The 6054-nt window shown below is 41.8% G+C and overlaps 1 pseudogene; it reads right to left on the reverse strand.

Annotated features, from left to right (window-relative positions):
- Positions 1 to 880: 880 nt before the first annotated feature.
- LOC124686322 lies at positions 881 to 4527 on the reverse strand (annotated as a pseudogene).
- Between the last annotated feature and the right edge of the window lie 1527 nt (positions 4528 to 6054).

Below are 6054 nucleotides of genomic sequence, written 5' to 3' on the forward strand. Positions count from 1 at the left end.
CTCAGCATAATAGTCACATGAAATAATTAGATATCTCAGATTGGTCAGCTCTCTGAGGCTCCTAATGTTATATAGGGAGTTCACCAAAATATCAAATCTACATAGATGTTGCAGGGATTTCATGTTACCAATCCCATTAGGCAGCCATGTATCAACATTCAAATGGACCAAACCTGCTAGATAAACTATATCTGATGGAACACTAGAACAGCTGACCAGATCAAGTGTTTGTAACTGTTGTAGCACTCTAATTTGTGTCGGCAGCTGGTATGAACAAAAACAACTTATCCATAAATACCTCAGCTGATACAATTTACACAGTCCAATGAGGTCAACTGTAGCATGGTCGAGGTCAAAAAAAAGAACTCGGAGGAACTTGAACTCTGACAGGGGAGGTGTGTTCTGAGACCTCCCAAAGAACATAACGGTTCGAACATGTGACATACTGATGTTCCTTGGTAATATTGTTCGACCGTTACTTCCAACATCTAAGCGGATAGACAGACGACGGGGCTTGTAATCCATTACCGTAATGGCTTGTGGGTCATCAATTATAGTCAAAAAAGTCTCTTTCTTAGACTTATGCAAGATAAGATCAAGCATCATATCATGTACTCTGCATCGTGTCACTGACCCTTTACTGTCAAATTCTACGGGTTGAATAAGGCTCCTATTGACCATCTCATTGAAATATTTTTTTGCAGCCTCTGCACCATCTTGTCCATTTTCTTCAGTGATAAATCCTTCAGCTATCCATTGACGTTCTAGATTAGACCTCTCTATTGTGTAGTCCTCTGGATACATACCAAGATACAACAAGCATGTCTTCAGATGACAAGGAAGATCTATGTAGCTGAGCTTCAAGATCTGCCTCACCCCATCCAAGGTGAGATTTGTTCCTGAGCTCAAAGAGTCACGCACATGCTCCCACCTTTCTTTTTGCTGAGTACCTTCACTGGCTAGCATGCTAGATATACTAATGATTGCAAGAGGTAAACCGCCACACTTTTTGAGGATTTCAAGTGAAATGTCTCTGAGATGGTGAGGGCAAGCTTCTTCCAAGCCAAATATCCTACTAAAAAATAATCTTCTTGAGTCTTCATTGCTAAGGGGCTTCATGTTTAAAATGTAATCACGATGGTGGGAAGAACATGCCTTGGCCACATCCTGAATTCTTGTAGTTGCTATTACTCTGCTGCCAAGGCCATTTTCTGGAAAAAAACATTTAATGACACGCCATACGTCTGCATTCCATATATCATCAATTATAATCAAGTACCTGTCAAATAGCATAACTTATTCAAACACTCTTTGTTTGACTATAACTGTCCACACCCCAAAATGTTCAAAGGCAAGAAAACTTTATAGACAAAGAAAATTTAATTAAAAGTACCATGCATTCCCATCGCAAGTAAAATGCTACATCCACTTAATCTCTCGACTTCATATATGCACGACTGTCGAGTGAAAACTTGACACTAATAAGAATTTAGATTTCTTTAGTGGACATTTATTTTGAAACCGAGACTTCCAGGTTGCGGACGATTATAGTTAAAAATAGTCTTATCAGGTGGGAGCAGAGATAAAAATTGCTATTCATGCACATTTTGCATGCACCTTGTTTGTTTGTTTGCGTTTCTTGTTGGAAACTTGGAATAGCAATAAAATATGGACCTAGAAGCTGACAACGCTAAATTTGTGTTTTCGAGAAAGACATACACAATCAACAATACACAAAGTAAAGTCAGTACCTCTTATGTCGTAGATATTCTCTGAGTGTGTTAAGAAGAACACTGAACTCGCAAATTTGAGAAGATGTTTCACTCCTGAGTTCTGATAGTAAACTATGGATAAGTTTTGTAATATCTGGTTTTTGAGACACCGAGACAAATGCACGACAGTCAAAATCATCCTTGAGACTGCGATATACCTCATTGACAAGTGTTGTTTTACCCAGACCTCCAAATCCCACTACTGATGCTACCTTCAACTGCTTCTCCTTGTCATTCACCCAACTGATAATTTCATGCATTGGTGCTTGGACGCCAACAAGGTTAGCTGCATTTTCATAGAGTGTGGCTAGTCGTGGGTCAATGGACACATCACTTGACGAGGGAATATCAAACTTGTACCTTTGGCGTCGTGCACTTGTCTCAAGTACAAGTGCCTTGATTTCCTTGATCCGACTGGCAATCCGATAGCGGGCTCTAAACTCTTTGAGGAGTCGAGCTATCTTTCGAGCAAACCAGCGATTTTTACTTTTCTCCCCAATGTGGTGCATGAAGTCATCGATGATGTCTTCAATATCGTACGACATCTCCCTCAGTGTGTCTCTCCATCTCTCGGTTTGTGGATCCAGGTTGTCCACATCTCCAAGCATCTCTAGAGTACCCTTCATACTCCCGAGCTCATCGCTGATGAACTTCACTTCTTTCCGTAGGTTCTTCAGCTTACTGAACTCCTCTCCCATGAGGGTGCCCAACTTACCAAGGAGAGCATTCATAGCGCCAGTAGAAGCGCTCACCATTATTCGGGTTGCCATCTAGTTAGCTCGTTATGGCTCACTTTCAGTTTTAACTTGATCTCTCTAGTTAGTTATGCTCCTGCAGCATATATGTCAAAACCTGTGAGTTGTAGATACCTAGCTAGCTAGCATGTTAAATAATTTTCGGAAAGTAAAATTGGAGTTGTAGATTGCACTTCTGGCTTTTGCACTAAGCTAGCATGGTAGTTAATTCGAGTAGTAGCTACGCTCTCAATAGCATGTTGTGAAATCGTAGGAAAGGAATGCTTCTAATGGATGAACAGCACAAGCTAGCCGGTATCCGTATATTGGATTGATTGGTTTCTACTTCCTCCGTCCCAAAATATAAGGCGCCTAAGGATTAGTCAAAAGTCAACCTTTTTTAAGTTTGACCAAATTTATACACAAAAATATGAACATTTACAATACTAAATCAGTATCAATAGATTCATCATAAAGAATATTTTCTTAATGTGTCCATTAGATATTGTAGATGTAAATATTTTTCTCTAAATATTTGGTCAAAGTTAGCAAAGTTTGACTTTTGACTAATCCTTAGACGCCTTATATTTTGAGACGGAGGGAGTACTTCTTATTTAGTTTCCTGCTTCATAACTATGGAGAAAAGCTGATCACCAGCTTGGAGAGATTTACCTTGACACCGGATCAGGTGCTCAACGGAGAAGATACATGCGGGCGAGCTGAGGCCAGCCGGTGACGAGGGCACTTCTAAAGGTGGACAAGCCGTGTCTGAAGAGAAGAAACTGCACTGTACCGCAGGAGAAGATGGCAAAAGAAAGCCGGCAGTCGAAAATGGTGAATGGAACCTGGGTACGCGCGCACCCGTTTACGAAAAGTTCAAAAAAATGCTATTCAAAAGTTTCCAAAAAATGTCAAGTAAATTTTTGCATGTAGATATTATGTTGATACTTACTCGTGTGTGTTTTCACGGAAAAATACCATTGCGTGTGACCTACACAAAAATGACAAAATGCAAATTCCTATTCCTGTGAATAGTACAAATTCCTGTTCACTATTCTCATTTGGACATTTTGTCATTTTTATGTAGGACACACACAATAGTATTTTTTCGTGAAAACTCACACAAGTAAGTATCAACATAATATGTACATGCAAAATTTTACTTCATATTTTTTTGAAACTTTTAAATAGCATTTTTTTTGAACTTTTCGTAAATGGGTGCGCGCGTACCCATGTTCCATTCATCCGGGTCGGCCGGCAGTAGCCTAGTATCATAACTAAATAGACAGCTTCCATAAACTATTTGCCTTGATTCCTCAGCTTGCCAGGTCACCTGAGTTAACCATAATGCCTTGGCATTAGCCGGCCATGGCCTGCCATCATCAACTTCGATAACTATAAGCTAATTGATTATTTTTAAAGATCCTAGGTTACAATCAGACTTGGTACGTACTCCCTCCGGTCGGATTTAATCGACGCGGGGGGAGACTTGCTCACGCATGTGATTAGTGGGTTGTTGCGTCGATTAATTCTGTCCAGAGGTAGTATTAGGAAAGAGTTTTAACAGGATTGACAGACCAACAACTGACTGTCCGTAGAAGATTGCAAAGGGGCTTTTCATCATACCTCTTGGCAATTCTTTAGCTGCTAATTGACTGACTGACAACTGACTCAGTTAATTAACTTTGGCTGTCCTCTGGATTAACGGCACCTATTGTTAAAAGAGGTTGCAGTGCACATTCAATTTTGCTAATAAACTCGGGTGAATCGTCCAAATCCTCGCTTACACCAATAAACAATCATCGGAAAGCCAGACAGCATCGTGCATCACCATCGTACATTGGTTGAGCAGGTAGAGGGCTTCGAATCGATTCAACGCGCTGGAGCTGTTTGTCGATGCGAACCAATGACAATAATTATTATACAAAGCCCAAATGCATACTGATGGCCTTCGTGCTGAGTAGTGCTCACCTTGGCGCTGTCGCCACTCGTAGCGTCCGTGGCTGCTCAGAACCCGCCGCTGGATCTGCGCTCGCCACGCCAGCCGCTGATGGAACCGCCGCCACCCGCCACCGTTCGCTGCGGGCCGCAGGTCGGGCGTCGCTCGCCGCCGCGGGAACGTCACTGACGAATTTTGCGGGTGCCATACTGCCATGGGAGAAAGGGGAAATTCGGGAAGGTGGGAGAGAACGAAGACGATTTCTTCGGTCATCCGCGCCGCAACGGAGGTGTACCACGTTTGGATTTCTGAACCCCGGGCTCCACTCCTTTTACTTTCAAAATTTCAAAATTATTTTTATGAGTTCTAGAAATTTGCAAAAAGTAGACGTACCCAATGATGCATCGTACAAACACGTGAAATCTTATTTCGAAATATTTTATATTTCAAACTAAAGAAAAATGAAAATATAGGTGTTTATTTTCAAAACTACAAAATTTATCAGATGTTTTATTTGTGTAGCCAGGAAAAAAATTAAAAATCAGTGTTGTAATTTTACATGCTGTTAGGATACACATAAAAAGTGAATTTTAGGAAACTTTTAAACATGATTTTCAAATTTTAAAAGTGAACCCGTGGGACCAGAGAGATTTTTGAAAATAACGTGGGAGTTTAATTTCTCAACATACTAACACGTGACCACACTGACTCAGACGGTCTAAATAATATCTACTTCCTCTATGCGGTCCTTTTACGTTCAATAAAAGGCCGTGTGCATCGATTGATGCAGAGGCCGGGGCTGCTACTCCTTTATCGAAAAAACTTCCTCTATGTGGGCTTATTGTGCTTCTAATAAGTTTTAGGGATTTCTGTTTTGGCGTTCCTCATCCTTAGTTGTACTCACTTTTGCTTAGACGGTAAATTTTTCCTCACTTTTTTCCACCTCTTGTCTGAAACTCTCACAAAGTCTGAAACTTGCCTTGCCGTCTAGTCAATGGCATTGACCATTAGTGTTGCCCTAACGTGCTAGTGAGTGGGGCCGCGTTGGGTTGGGTCCCGTAGACCGTAGTGGACACCTCTCTCCACTTATCCGGATCAGCGTGGGACCCACAACTTATCAACGTGAGCGTCGGATCCACAACTTCCCTAGGTCAGCGTTCCAAGAAGGGAGCCCGAGCCAGCCCCGTGCCTATGCCTATGTCATTGCCTCCTCATTCTTCTTCTTCTCTGGCCATGGGAGCCCTTCTTCGACCGGCGAGTGATGTCTAGCTTCACTTTGGCCTCCCGTTCGTCATGGCCGCACTATGGTGATGTGCACTTGGCAAGATGCCTTGACTGCCCACGCATGGAGTCTCTGAAACGGTTGACCTGTACGACAGATGAGAATGGCAACCGTGGACGCGAGTTCGTGAAATGTGAGAGCATGCCATATAAAGAGGGGGAAAGGTTAGATCCCAGATCAAATTGCTCTAATTTCTCTCCATTTTATTGTTATTCCCTTGATTTTGGGATCTTGGGTTCATGTTGCCGTTTTTGAGATCCTTAAGAAAATGCGGTACTTCGAGTGGATCGTTGTGTAAATTGATAGCCTTTGATTGGAGTAATCAAT

Source organism: Lolium rigidum, chromosome 2, assembly GCF_022539505.1.
Source record: "Lolium rigidum isolate FL_2022 chromosome 2, APGP_CSIRO_Lrig_0.1, whole genome shotgun sequence".
Lineage (NCBI taxonomy): Eukaryota > Viridiplantae > Streptophyta > Magnoliopsida > Poales > Poaceae > Lolium > Lolium rigidum.